A 15,849-nucleotide genomic window follows, 5' to 3' on the forward strand; every position below is an offset into this window, starting at 1 on the left:
TGTGAGGCCGGGTGTTCATAAATGTATTTTAACAATTATATCCAGTTTGGTTTAAGTCCATATAAATGTGAGGTTGGAAAGCTGGAGTACCATTACCACATCTGTTTTTGCTATTATTGGCACAATAAATTACGTAGGCAATTTGTTTGCGCGGTTGTTAGAGTAATAGAATCAAATTATCCCATGTTAGGGAAATGATTATGTACGAAGCGGAACCCATCAGGGATTCACATGGCAATCAGTGAAGTAAGACAGAGCTGAAATGTTGGCGCTCTGCACATCAACTGTTCCAGGTCCACTACGTAATTTGAAAGAACTTCTCAACCTCGGATAGGAGATGATTGTACCTGGTTCACACAGACTGTTTCGCCCACTAATCTGGCAACGCTAAGAGTGCTAAGTCAGTGTAGAACCACAGTAAATCTCCAGTACAACATCAACCCACTGGAGCTTTATGAAAAAGCACAGAGTGAGATAGGAGCAGAGTCATAATTGAAAGAGCCTGACACAAGCGAAATGAGAAGTGTTCGGAATGAAGGACAATATCAAATGAGTCTTATCAATTAAAAGTCAGGGAATGGTGTTTACATTCCCACTCCAAGGCCAGACACTGGGTGGATGTTTCAAATAGGTCAAGGTTGAAGTGAAAACAAAAGTTAGTCGATTAGCAGTCGAGGTGCAACATTCCTACTTTGTATGCTAATCTGGCAGATCATCATATCGTGCAAGAACTGCCTGCGATTCTACATCTGCACGCACTCATTTAATTATCCAAACACAATTCACAAAAGTCACTGGAAACAAACCAAACCAAAATAAAATAATTTGCATATATTTAAAAGAGCAGATAAAATCCCTCGGGGTTGGTTAATATTTCAGAGGCATAATAATAATATGCTAAATCATTCACATTTTATCCAGCACCAAAACAAAGTGGCTTTGTCGATGTAATTAGGGTGTTTTAGAGTTGAATCACCCTGGCAAATGACCATGTTTTTCTCTCTGGGAGATCTGCGTGTGAATGTATCTAATCCTCTCTCTCTCTCTCTCCCTCCATATATACAGTACGTGTGTGTGTGTGTTTGTGTGTGTGCTTGTGTTGTATTGTCACCGTTCCTCCATGTGCGCGCAGTCTTAGAAAAGGATTGATTAAAGAGAGAGTGTCTGTCTCAGAGCAGTTAATGAGGTTTAGTCCCATGAGCTGTGAGGTTTTGGGTGTGTGTGAGTGCACGTGTGTGTGTTTGTGTGTGTGCATGTAGACCTAGTGGAAGACGTTGTTAATTGGCTAAGACTTACTTTCAGCAGGGGGATAGTCAAGGGCACAGTGCCTCCACATTTGTTGGGAGCCATTTGTAGAACACTGTGCTACGTTCACTTTCTATATTAAATATTATTTTGAGGGAATGATGAGTCAGTAGCAGGCTGACAGAAAGAAACATGATTGTGATTATACATGTAATTTTGTATGTAATTTGAATCTGTAGAGAAAACATCTGGATATATTTCTTCATATTTGGATGATCAAGATATAAATTAAAAAGAACACATGCAAAAACTGAATGGCAAAATTTTTTTTTCAGTTTTTTGTTACCTGAAGATGTGAATGAAACACTTCTTTTTTTCTCTCTAGGGACACGAAGAAGAGGGAAAAGAAAGAGAACAAAGAAGAGAGGAAAAGAGAAGGAAAAATAAATATAAAAAGACAGTAAAAGACAGACACTGAGGACGAGAGAAAGAGGAAATGAGGCAGAGAGGGAGAGAGAACGATATTCTACAAAGGCCAAGGTACTGTAGATGGATACAATCTCACCTGCTCTGGTCTCCACGCAGACCTGTCCGTCTACATGTATATACAGACCTGCATGTTCTATTGCAGAGCAACACACAGCTCGTCTCAAACAGCAGGAAGCATCGACACTTTCATGTGGAGCACAGCCCAAAGTAGAGCAAGATCACAATGTGTGTGTGTGAGTGTGTGTCTGTGTGCGTGTGTCTAGGTGTGTGTGTGTGTGTGTGCATGCCTGCGTGCGTGTGTGAAACCCAGGCTTTTCCCCCCTTGGGATCTGCACAAACACGCTTCCCATCTTTCCTTTGAGTTTCACATTCAAAGGTTCCACTCGTTCAGCTGTCAATCATTCTCTCAGCCAATCAAGGCCCTTCATTCTCAGTCTGTTTATAGATCAAGGGTGGTTTAAGCGTACGTATGTGATGTGACTGGAATTTTTACCATGACTAATACTAATACTGTAAATATTCATATTTTTTTTACACATCACCAGTGGTGTCAATCAAAATCAACACTTATTGTGCCACACTGTGAGCATACGGGAAGTCTATAACAATGTTTATGACTGCAGGTCCTGGAAACCCATTGTTGCTACTAGAAGGATGCCAGAAAATACAGAAAGAAACCTGGACCAAGAAAAAAGGTCTCAAGTATGTCTGAGTAAGTTCATGGATGTGTAAAAGAAAAAAAGAAAAAACTCTTTAAAACAGAGACACAGATGGAGGTTATAAAAGGAAGTAGCTTTATGTATGGGTTAGGGCTGGTGGCTGATGTGTGTGTGTGTGTGTGTGTGTGCACATATGTGTGCATTTGTGTTAACAAAAGAGATTCACTGCTGTATGGAGACATTAAGTATTATGTTAGGGCTATCGCAACCCAGATATGTCATGCTTAATTTAGTGGCTAAGAGTAAAAGAAAAAAGGGGGAGTAAAAAAGTACAAATTACAGTGAAATGTACAGATGTATCTGCAAGTATGAGTACATCACACGGCAACTGCACTCGTGCTTTAACACATAGTAAACTGAGAGGGAAAGAGAACTATAGTTATAGAGAAAGAGACAGACGGAGCATCAGGTGACAGCAGGTGTTATCAGACCTCACCCTCTGATTGCCATCTATTATGATGGAACAATAGTTTCCTGTGGGCCATGCTAACGACCTGTGTTTGTCAGCAACAGGGGAAATTAACCCAAGCCATACTTTGCTAACGTCATGCTGTCACAAGGGAAACTGACAAAAAGAGTGGCGCAGAGTGGGAGAAAGAAGAATCACTCACACACCTGTTAATGTAGTGATAGACAGCTGCCATATGTCCATACCTGCACTGCGTGGGAACGGTGGGGTGAGGTTCAGTGACCAACAGAGGGCAGCAGAGGGCTTCAGAGCTGACTTGTCCCCAAGTGGCGGGTCAAAAAAGCTCACCCTCAGACTCTCAGACAATTCACGCTGTATAGATGTACATGTCACCTCACAAATGTCCACTCCAGCCCTCACTTTATATTTGATTTATAATTATTTAGGGACTTACAGTGTTTGTGCCTCAACCTCAGAGCTGCCACGGTGAGATACTTGTTTGTTTTTGTCAACTTTACCTATTTTTCCCAGCTGAAATAAGGTGGGAGTGAGGTTTGAACTGCAGGGCACTGGTAATGGCGGAGTGTGTGTTCTACAGCACGTCTCAGCGAGAAACTAGCTCGATCTATTCACACTACATGCAGAGCCGTGGCCTCCAGGCTTGAGTTCCTGCTTCAGTAATGACTCTGTTCCCCTGTGGAATGTAGAACATTGTCTTTCCTCAAATGAAGGAAAGCACACAATCACACACACATATCCACAAACACACACAAGCATGCACTTCAATATGCATGAAACTCACAAGGTTGTAAACATACACGGACAGAATAGTGCACACTTGCATGTAAGTACACATACACAGACATTCTTGCACCCACACATGGCCACACACACACACACACACACACTATCTCCTCAGTCTCAGAAACATTGATTGGGCCTCCCTCTCAGGTTTGCTTGCCTCTACTATGATCAATCAGTGAGTTTATAGACCACAATGTGTGGCAGCTTGTATTGCTCTTTCTCCCTCTTCGTTACCGATCAGAGAAAATCCCACTCTAAGCAAGCGCAATGCACATTCATACAATTTTAATGACTCTTAAATTAACCATCATATTTTTTGCTCCACTCCTTCACTGACTAAATCGCTTAATATGCATCAACACTGGCCTCACTTGTGGGTTCGCCGTGACATTTTTATAATTCCTTTGCACAGGCATTGTGTTTATTTATGAGTGTGTAGGCTTTTTTGGCTGATAAATGGCACAATTAAACAGTGCTCAGACACTCGAGCAGGCGTTTCAGGCAGCTGACAGATTTTTAGTGTCCTCTTCCTTGGCTAACGATGAAAGTAAATAATGTCTTAACGAGGTTGCTGGAGCAGTTGTTTGAGGATTCATTTTATATTTTACATTTGCTTTGAGCAGCGGTGGTTGAACACAACACAAAAGTGAGGTGCACAGCCTAGATTTTTAAGCTTTGAACATAATTTAGTAGCTTGTTAACAAATTCCTTTACAATTATTACCAAGGTTAGAAATGAAAATTGAAATCATTTCTGAATTTTTCAGGATTGTGTCAGCAGTGAACAGACTAATTACATTATTACATTTTCCTTCTCTTTTTGTGCAAATTCAAATATTCTTTTTGCAGTATTTTTAGACTTAAGTTGTCTATTTCTGTCCATTTTATATGTGTACAACATGATGTTAAATCAGGGTCAAATCAGACAGACTACAGCGGTGTTAAGCAGCAGTGTGCAGGGTGCCACGGAACTCGAATCTTCCAACTTCCTGTATGCATTATTCACGGGCCCCTATTGGCTGCTGTGGGTTTAGTGATGAAAGCAGCCTGACGCAATACTCAGCAACAGTGTTTTACAGTATTGTTTTACAAACTATTGTAAGGCAGGGTTAAAACAAGGGAGAGTATTAGCCAGGCCCTGGGAGGAGGGTAGCTTTATGAGCCCTCTGAGGCCGGCTGGGGAGCGCCTGGGCTCCTGTGCAGTTAAGCAATGGGCTACGGCGCTACAAGCTGCCCCTACATTTACAGAATGCCCTTGGTCGGAGGATGTGTGTGAGAGAAAAAGTGTGGGGCATGCATGCTCATGGGCTAATGAGTGCATGTGTTAATGCCTGTGTGTGTTTGTGCGCACATGTGAGTGTGCACGGACGAGATGTTGTTGGGTTGAGTCAGTCTCCAGAGGGAAGGAGAAGGACAAATGCTCCTTAAAAATAGCCCCTGGGCAGCTGGTGTACACAGTCTATCAGCAGTCCGTCCCTGGGGCCAAGGAGGGAGGGAGGGAGGAGTGGAGAGAAAGAGAGAGAGAGAGAGAGAGACAGAGGATGGATGTAAGAGAGAGTGAGAGAAATGTGGAAAAATAGGGTAGAATATGGGTGGAATGGAAAGAGAGAAGGAAAAAAATATAATATATGGATAAAAAAAGATAACCCTCCTCTCAAGAAATAGAGAAGATAGTAAAAAAAAAGAACCAAAAGTCAAAGAGAGAAGGGGAACAAACTGAGATAGTCAGCGAAAGAGAGAAGGCAAAAGATGGAGAGTGCCTCCTGGTCCCAGTTGTGAATGCTCTAGAGGTCACAGTGGAGGGATAGGATTTTAGAGAGAGCAGCTTTGTCCCCAGACGTCTTCAGTTACTAATATACCAGTGTGTGCTTTGCTAAATCGCTCCCAGTCGGCGGGAGTAGAGATCCTTGAGACCCACTGAGACCCTTTATGGAAATAACTCTACCCCATTTGCTCTCAATAACTTGCTGTAACATTTTGTGTGTATGTGTGTGTGGGGGGTGGGGTTGTGTATATTTGAATTGAAGGTGCTCATTGAGCATTTGCGTGCGTAGTTTTAATAGACATGCACATAATGGATAGATGGTTTTTACAACTGTTCAATCTACTGGGAGCAACAAAATCATCAAGCTATTAGATATTTATGGCACTGGAATGCTCTGATTTTAAGGCTGCGGCGTGTGCAGCTTTTTTTTGTGATACTGATACATACTCAGGTATGGCATTATCACATACTAGAAAAAATTAGATTAAACCCAGGCATCAGAAAAGAATCTCAAAAGAAATATCAGGTAGAATATAGTTTGCAGCATGAGACTGTGAAGGTTTGTGGGTGTATTTCAACTTTAAATGAGAAATAAAGAGCTGGAAGTCATTCTATGGTTGCCTGAAGGATCCCACACTCTCACAGTATCATCAACACACCAATTAGAGCCACAGACTGGGAAAGGATCAATGCGATTCGTGCGAGTGTGTGTGTTATATGTGTGGGTGGTGTGTGTGTGTGTGCATGTATAGATATATTTCGTTAGTTCCTCCACTGAGCTAATTGAGCTGTTTTTCCTCAACAGTTGGGAGCTCTTAGGCTGCGGACAGACGCCCTTGGGCACAAGGTGTGTGTGTCAGTTTGTGTGCATCTGTGTGTTTGCCACTGTGAGCATGTGTTCCAGCCTGCCATAGTGATTGCGAGACTTTGTCCGTGCATGCCAAAAGGAAAACCTGTATGTTATGTGTGTGTGTACGGTATGCAGGCCGTTGGTCTGTCAGTGGCGTATTTAGCGGTCTCCAGCCATCATTAGTACACTGACTGTCACATCGGGCCGTCTTAGTTGAGCTCTTTATAAAGCTTTGTTTAGAATACTCCGGCCACATGTGCTCCGCTGCAACTGATGAGCCCTGAGCGGGTGCTGATGGAGTGTGTGCGTGTGTGTGTGCATGGAAAGAGGAGGGTGGTGATGGAGCAAAGCCATCCTGACAGAGATGTTACCCAGCAGCAGGATCCTGTGCCCCACCCCCTCCTCACATACACACACACATACACACAGAGAAACACACATACCACCATCACCTATCCAAACAGCCTGGCTCTCAATGTCATCGTTCGGGTCATGTTTAACTTGAGAGAAGAGGATATACTTTGTTTATTCCTCGGAAAGGACAGTTGACCATTCCTCACATACAGGAAATGCGGCATACTGTACAAGGTAACAATAGTCACACCACACTGCAGCAGTGGTGGAAAATAGCCAAGTACATTTAACTCAAGTCTTCTTATTAAATACATTTTACTTGACTGTTTCCATTTTATGCTACTTTATATTTCCACTAAGGGGAAATATTAATATTTTTACCCCACTACATTTATTTGACAGCTTTAGTTACTTTGCAGATTAAGATTGTCGTTTAAAACATATGGTTAGCTCTGCATTATAATAGATTAAACTACCCAACAAAAAGTTAAAATCAGCCTATTTTGACTAGCATTTGTCTGAAACCTCATCTACCAACACTTTCCTGATCTTTGAATATGGGGTGCTAAATAAAACAAACATTGAACAGTTTCTGTGGCAGTTGGCCTGGTGTACGAAAGTAATGATGTGAGTAAAGGCAGCGTTTTAACTCCTGTCTCACACACTTACTCCCATCTCTTTTCAAGTAGAGACTGCACCGTTATTCCCATTTGTACAATTTATTACGTTGAGGCTACAAAACACACACACACACACACACACACACACACACACACACACACACACACACACACACATACAAAATGCAATACGGTTCTTGGAGAAGGCTTGGGGAAACAGTGGGATCCGGCCAGGAGGAGGCTATAATGGAAGGCTCTTCAGGCTGCCTTCAAGTGTGGCCATTCACAATTGTCAGACATGACCTAATGACACGTCTTACAATCTAGTTTGTTTTAAGCATAATACTGAATCCTTAAAGCTAGCATTACGATAAGATAAGATAAGCCTTCATGATCTCCAGAGGAAGTTGCAGTCACACGGTGTCTAATGATTTAAATATAATAAAGTAAGAAATAAATACTTAGTAGTATAGAAAATAAAAATAGAAATAAATAAAAATAAAAACTATACTATATGTATTATGAATAAATTACAAGGCAAGCAATATTCATGACCAGTGTTCCACCCTAAAAAAATCTGTCACAAATATAATATAATAATAGGCCAATACATACTTGATATACATATCAAGCTTTGGCTAAACATAGATTACTTGTTAACAGGTTAAACTCCTATTGAAATTTTTAACAATAACAACAATATAGAATATTACCAACCTTTCATTTAAAATCTTGCTTAACATGTTAACACATCAGTTATAATAATTCAGTGTTATAGTATATGTATAATAATATCACACTCTCAAAGGGGACATTAATTTTCATTTCATTCTTTTAATGTTTAAGGACATTTTGTTTGCACTTTATAATGAAGGAATTCCTCTTCTTTTCATTTACTATTACTACTTAATAAAGTAATAGTAAATGATCTGACTACATCTATCACTGCTGCACTGTGATATGAAATTCTATATGGCAAGCTGTTTGGAATTAATGCTCTCACTTTTTTAAAATGTCTGCAATGATATGTAATAGATGTAAGCAACCGTGGAATCAACAAGTATTCAGTGTTGTTTTAAAAAAAAAAAATCCCTGCAGCATCTAGCTGGTGCTGGTCGTCTCTCTTCACTTCGGCAGCTGCCTGTGATGGTTATCTCTCATTCATTTTCAAACACACACACGCTCAAACCCACGCACATTTGCACACCCACTCTTGCAACTCACGCACTTCCACATTTGCACACTTGCACACGTTCACACACTTGAACACGCTTGTTCTTTTCTCCCCTCTCTCTTTTTGACAACACAACTTCCAGCTTAACTTCCAGCAGAAGTGCGCCACTCTCAGTCCTTCAGCGGGAGTCGTTACTTTGAGCTACTCAGGAATTGCAGTCTAACTTTCTAGTACAAGACTAGTCATTGAGTCTCTCTCCAGGGAGCCCTGCTATATAACTTATACTCACTTTACAGGACTTCCATATCAGTGGAAGGCATCTATCTGTGAAAGCACTGAGGTAGGAGTTGGGATAAAGCTATTTGATGTTTTGTAGCAAACGTATCTGAGGTAATGGATACTGTGTGAAAGGCTATGGCTGCGTGAGTGAAGTGACAAAGTTAGTTTGGGCCTTACAGATCTTTAAATCCCTCTGGATCACTCAAACTGCCCCCTTCTACACTCACCGCTCCACTGATTGTGTGTGTTTGTGTGTGTGTGTCAGATGATTGGGACCTGGGCTAACAGAGAGGAGTCCCTCCGGTCCTTCTGTGGAGGTTCTCAGGTCTGGTCAGTTAACCTCCATCTCTCTCTTTGATCGCTGCGGCTCAGACGACCCTCAGGGAAAACACAACACACTCAAACCTCTTTCAGTACACAACACACACACACACACACACACACACACACACACACACACACACACACACACACACACACACACACACACACACACACACACATTCACACTTATCCACAGCAGACAAACGGATTGACACATATACACAAGAAACACAAGAAACTTTGCACATATGCCAATGCATCCCCCCCCATTTACACATCCACACACACACACACACACACACACACACACACACACACACACACTTATCCACAGCAGACAAACGGATTGACACATATACACAAGAAACACAAGAAACTTTGCACATATGCCAATGCATACCCCCCCCCCACATTTACACGTCCACACACACACACACACACACTTTGCCACACATTCTGACCAAGGGGTAATGCTATACAGCCAGTGTCAGTGGGAGCAGGGTACTTAAGGTGCTATTACACTCCCATTACCTCTACTCTCATGTGCAATCAGGGAGAGGTGATGGCCTGCGCTCTGGCAACACACACCCTGTTTCCCCTTCTGACAGCACTGCGGACAGAAGCTTGAGGCACCGGGCTCCAGGATCGTAAGGCGAGGAGATTCAATCTGAAGGGTGTGTGTCGTATCTGGTAGGTAGAAGAAAAGGAATGCATGTAGCAGCAAGGCTAACAGGGATGAAGCTCATACTCCTATTTGCAGATGATGATGATAGATATGCAGAGTTTCATGTGTTTGTGAATCTGTTTTAATGAAACACATGAAAAAAACACATCCCCCCTGCTTCCATTTTCTACCTCTGTTTTTTGTGCCCCCTCTCTCATACACACACACATACACACACACACACTCTCTCTCTCTCAGCTGGCCCTAGATAGTTTTGCTCTTCCCCCAGCTCCTCTGGGACCCCTTCTCTGTGTCGTTAATCAGAGCTTCTCAGCTCAGCTCTCTCTCTCTCTCTCTCTCTTCCTTTTTCTTTCTTTTCCAACCAACACACACACTTGCTTGCACGCGCACACACACATGCAGTCTTACAGTCTCTCCCCTCCTCCCCCCGTGCATCCTCAGCCCCATCCATCATAAAACGGCAGTGGGAAGGTGGGGTTGTGTGTGAACACTGTGTGTAAAGTGTAAGTGCGAGTGTGTGAAAGTGTGCGTGTCAGGTTCTGTGTATGCGTCTGTGGGTGTTGGCTCATGTATGTGTGTGCCATAGGCACACATCCCTGTGTCTCCTCAGCAAAAATGAATTGAGACTTTACAAGAAGAAAGCAATTAGGCCAGGGCTTTGCCCTATCATTCACTGGCTAATGTATCAGAGGCAGAGTGAATATTATTAACGGACGGGGAGGGTAAAGCTCTGTGGGTTTTACAGCCAGAAGGTAGGACAAGAAAAGACTAATGATTGTGATGAAGTAACCCTGAGTTGAAGGGTTTTAATCACTTGTAGGCTTTGTGGCTTCGCAGTTGACATGCTCTTTATGATAACTGCATGGCTTCCAGCGCTCAGTCTCTCAGCCATCTACTAAACACTAGTAGGAAAGAATCAAATGAGCCATTATCGAACATGGACAAGGATGGCTGAGTACAATGCAACAAGATTACTCATTCATCAGGATGTGTGAGCGAGGGCCACAGGGCTGAGGGAGCAGAGAGACAACAAATCGCGAGTCAGAAAAATGGAAACTATGATGAGCAGAGGACAAAGAGACAAATTATGGGGGGAAAGAAGGAAGCAGGCGCAGAGACAAAAGTGCAAAGGAGAGAGGGGTGACAGAGGCGAAGCATTGATAGACAGAGTCAAGAAGGAGCAGACAGAGGAGAGAGGAGGTGAAGGAGCAGCGTTGGGTCAGTGATGCGTAGAGACAAACCATTTGCACCTCAGCAGCAACTGAGCAGAGTGCTCTTGACTTCCGTGTGTGTGAGAGAGAGAGGGTGTGTGTGACATAGGACGAGGGGAACTGGGTTCAGATCTAGGATAGGTCACACTGTAATGGTGGGTTTTAACAGCATTTTTGTTTCACATCTCTACAGCGCTCTTAAATGTCATGCATTTTAAAAAGTAAGGTCTCAGAGGGTCGCGCTGACATTGATGTGTGTGCTTTCTTCAAACAGGAACCTTCCTCTTTGTGATTTAAAGCAACATTTCATGCTCTCTGGTTACATTTGTTGACATCACTCAGCTCTTAACAGCAAATGTGATATGATAACTCAATCAGGCAAGACGCTAAATATTGAGATAAGCCCATAGTGACCCTGAAGAAAAATATGAGGCCAATCTGTTCCAGTCTGTTTCTGTGTTACAGTCACAATTACTGGAGATTACAGCTAAATCACTTCCACATGGGCTCAATGAAAACTTTACAATCTCTCCCACAATACACGATGAGGTGACTTTGTTTGGACTTAAACCAACAGAGGAAAGAGGAGAGGAGGTGAAGGAAGTAAAGGAGAGAGAGTCTCAGAGCAATGAGGGGGGGGGGTGGGGGTTAAGGGATAGGTGGAGGACTTTTGTAAAAAGCTTATTTTTGAACCATCATGCAACCATCATTTTCTCTCCCAAGAATTTCTGTTCCAAAATCTGTCAAATGGGAAACAAATGTTGTGGGTGAGACCGCACGAGGATAAAAAACATTCTTGTTGTTTCACAATCCACCACCAGAAAAGAGCTGGCTCAGAGGAGGAATAAAAGAACGAGCAAGCAAAGACAAAAATCAAAATCAGCTTCAACATCACAGAAAGCAGAGGAATGCTCCAAGACAGACCCTTTAAAACTGTATTTGTATTTCAAAAAGAGACAGGCATAATAAGGGACTGTACAAAAATTATTAGGGGTGTCAGAAGTGTGGAAGGTTGTGTACTTTTCCTTGTTACTGAAGGTATAGTCATATTTTTTTGGAAGAGTAGGAACTTTTTTTCATGCAAGATTTATATTTTATTTCATTATTCCTTTGTAAGACTTAATGCAATTTAAAATAAAAGTTACATTGCCTTTGTTTTACCACTGTTGATAAAGGTGTGTTAGGTCCATTGACAGTATATATAGTGGACAAATCACCAACACGATTGTGTCGTAAATATGCATTCTGTGTAATAGCCAGCAGGGGGCAGCTCCATTGGCTGCAAAAAAAGAGCGATAGTTTAGAGTCTTATGGAGAAGTTACCCTACTTCTCACTTGATTTATTACAACAGTTTCCTAATGAGTTTGTGGTCTCAGTCACAGGTTTCAAGTCTCATTCCACGCAACATGGTGTTCATTTACTAAATTATGGTCTAATTTTCAGGGTATGTTTTAGGGCGTCGCTACCTCATTATTGACAAGTCATGGTCAGGGAGTCTGTCCAGTGCTCTGTGCTGTGAGACCCAGATCAAGCTGTCAAACTAGGCAGTTCTCATCAAATATGAATCAAGATTATGTCACTGTGTTGCCTATTTCTTGCTTAAAATCTTTTCAGAAACACATTCTAGTGTACTGTTTATCTGTAATACGAAAATGTGTATGACCAGGAGTGCCGCCATTGTTTCCTGCTATGTGCTGCCAATGAGCACAGCTCAACTCACTGTACGTCACTGCCGGTGGCTCCAAAAACACTTCATGCTGATGACCATAATGCTGAACCTGAGACTTTAAAATGGAACTCCACAAACCAATGGGCGACATCATGATAGGTGCACACTTAGTTAGGTCATATGCACAGGACAATTCTGTTATAACTTGGTTATATTATATATATTGGTGGTTATATTAAAACAGTGATTTAGCATTGCTCTCCTACAGTATCATTTTGATGGACAGTTTTTAAAAAATCGTTGCAGCAGAAACAGATATCCTTGTTATTTCACACATTCTTCTTCCTTGTCAAAACCTGGCGTCTACTTTACCCACATTGGAATTCAACCTTCGACAGTTCAGTCTGACTTTTGGGTGTGTTATACTAGTAGCGGCTAATGTAGCTCTAAGCCACCAGCCTCAAGTAGAGATGAGGAGCCGGGTACAGAGATGATGGTTGCTGTCTTCTTTATGACTCCATTTTCACACTTGCCAAGTGACACCAGTTGAGACAATTTATCAGACTTTGCACAGCTACCTCATAGCTACAACATATTTCACATACGCAGTATGTCTTGTACTCCACACGACCTATAAACAGACGATGGGTAAAATCACAGTGCTGCTTGAACATATTAAAGTTTAAATTGGGTTACAGTCTCTTAAATTATTTGAGCTATCAATGTTTATTAATTAATTATACAAATTTGGTACTGTTAGGCTATATTATTTTGAGACACTTGGGGTAGTGTGCTGCATTTTGGACCCTCAAGGGGGGGGTTCATTAATGCTGGGCTGAGTCTTGCTTTTTTATGAATTGAATCTTAAAGTTCAACCCCCCTCCCAACTCCAATCATTTTTGTACAGTCCCTAAGTCAGTGAAAGGAAGCGGGCGATTGTTCAGCTAAGTAAAGTCATTTCTAGTTTTTCCCACTTTTCCTCCATAAAGTGAACTTGTTGAAATGTCCTCTTTGTCCACAGCAGCTCCTTGGTAAAACAATCCAGGGTAAAGTCAGAGCGTGTGGTCGTTAACTCAGGCTGGCATACCTGTCTTGCTTTTATAGGTGGCAAAAGCTACTAATCCTTCAGTCCAATATTTACTTAGTCCAAGTTATGCTTTCCTGGACCCTAGCTATGCATCTCTCCTGCTCCCTGCTTATATATTCTTGGCCCTTGATGTATTCCTGGCTCAGGAAACAACTTTTAGTGCCCCGCAAGGGCTGAGTGAGAATTGACAGTGTGTGCCAGAGTGAGAGCGAGAGGTAGGGGGCCTGTTTTAGTTCCACTGTGTTTGTAAGGTCACTCAGAGTACATCTGTATGGAGTGGGAACTCACTCGCTTTCACTGTCACAACCACTCACAACAGCCATCTGTAATGCTGTTATGTGGAGCACTGTGTCCCTTTGTCCCTTACACACACACACAGACAAACACACACAGGCAACCACACACTCACACACCCTCACACGTATAAGAGCACATACATGTGCACACAGACACACACTCGCTCAAACCCGCACACACTTACACGGCGTCACCGTTCACACGACAGCAAATGAACCAGAGCAAACACACATTAACATAATGCTAGGTTCTAATTGCGAGAGCATGTGTTTCTAATGAAAAAGTTGTTTTAGGGTTTTATTCCGCTCGGCTGTCAAACAATTCGCCCGTGTTTTGAAATATAATTGTGGGGACCGTAAGAGTTTCGAAACCAAACCAAAACATTGCCGCGATCCTGGTTTCTAATGTTTCTAATTTGTTAAAATATGCTGAGTGAATGACAAAAGTAGAAGTCCGATCTGCCAAGAAAAACATATCAGAGGCAGGGCCATGTGGAAATACAGGGTCTCTTTTAGAAACATGATCAATGTAACCTTTGTTACAGGAAGGAGAGGGAGAGAGAGGAGAGAGGGGGAGGTAGGTGGGAGGCAAGGAGACAACATACAGAGACAGTAGGTTCATGTTTGTGTACATGTTTATTTATCACTATATTCAGTGCATATAGTAAAAACAAGCTTTAGAATTCAAGTGGACAGTTTTCGTTCCACTTATGTATGCACCACATACCAATGTACATGCATTGTTGTGGTGAACTGAAGATTCTCTGTGTGGAGTAAATATGTTATTTTTGTTATGTTATTTATTTTCACAAACTGTCAAATGCTGAGAGGAAGAGGAGAAAGGATTTAATCATTTACAGATGGGAAGTATATCTTTTACTTCTCATTTATGCTCATTCTCTCTCAGGCTGGACTGAGGAGGATGTGTAGCCCCCCCTCCCCATCCCACACACTTCTAACCCAAAACTAACATACAGCCTGGAAGTGGGCTGAGGGGTGTGTGTGTGTGTGTGTGTGTGTGTGTGTGTGTGAGTTGGTGAGCGGGAGAACAAAATTCATATGGTTGCAGAGGATCTCTTTTTTTTTTCTCCCCCCGCTGCTCTCTGCTTCTCTTTCTCTCTGTCTCCCTTTCCCTCCCCACGTATCTGTTTCTCCGAAGAATAACATACAAACCCTCTGTGAAAGGATTCATGGTTTATTAAACCAGAGGTCCTTTTCCTGTTTCAACACTGAGAAGAAAAAATAAATACCACAGTTTGTTTTCTCTCCCTCTAGCCTAGACCTCTATCTATCTCTCTATCTATTTTCATAAATTTTTTTCTCAAATCATTTTTTTTCAATCATCCCGGTTGTGTCTGTCAATCTTTCAACTTTGAGTATAACTTAGTGTATTTTTTCCTCCTGAACTTTCCATGCTCTAACATTATGTCTACTTCTTGTTTCAAGTCTTTTTTTCACCTCTTGGACACCAATCAGCCACACAGCCCATTAAGGCAGAGTGTGTGACCGCTGAATGGGTCCCACTAGTTTGTGTGTGTCTGTGTTACAAGGAGGGCAGACTAGGATAACTCAGGGTAATGTATTGTCCTGGGCGTACACCCTGACAGTTCCCCCTGCCGGTGCCTGGTCATTCATTACTGCTAATTTGACATGTTTACGGACCCCCCTCCTAACATTACATACTTAAGGCAATCGACTGACCTTAAATGGAAACACCTACAGCCGCGCGGCATGTCAATACCAGATGAGGATGTTTGTGTCTGTGTGTCTCTGTGTTGTGTGTGTGTGTGTGTGCACTGTCAAGCGTGTATGTACCTGGGAAGCAGTGCATCAATACTGAGTTAGTTGTTAATCTCGAGGAGCAGGTGA

The sequence above is a fragment of the Dicentrarchus labrax genome, unplaced genomic scaffold (genome assembly GCF_905237075.1).
Source record: "Dicentrarchus labrax unplaced genomic scaffold, dlabrax2021, whole genome shotgun sequence".
NCBI lineage: Eukaryota > Metazoa > Chordata > Actinopteri > Moronidae > Dicentrarchus > Dicentrarchus labrax.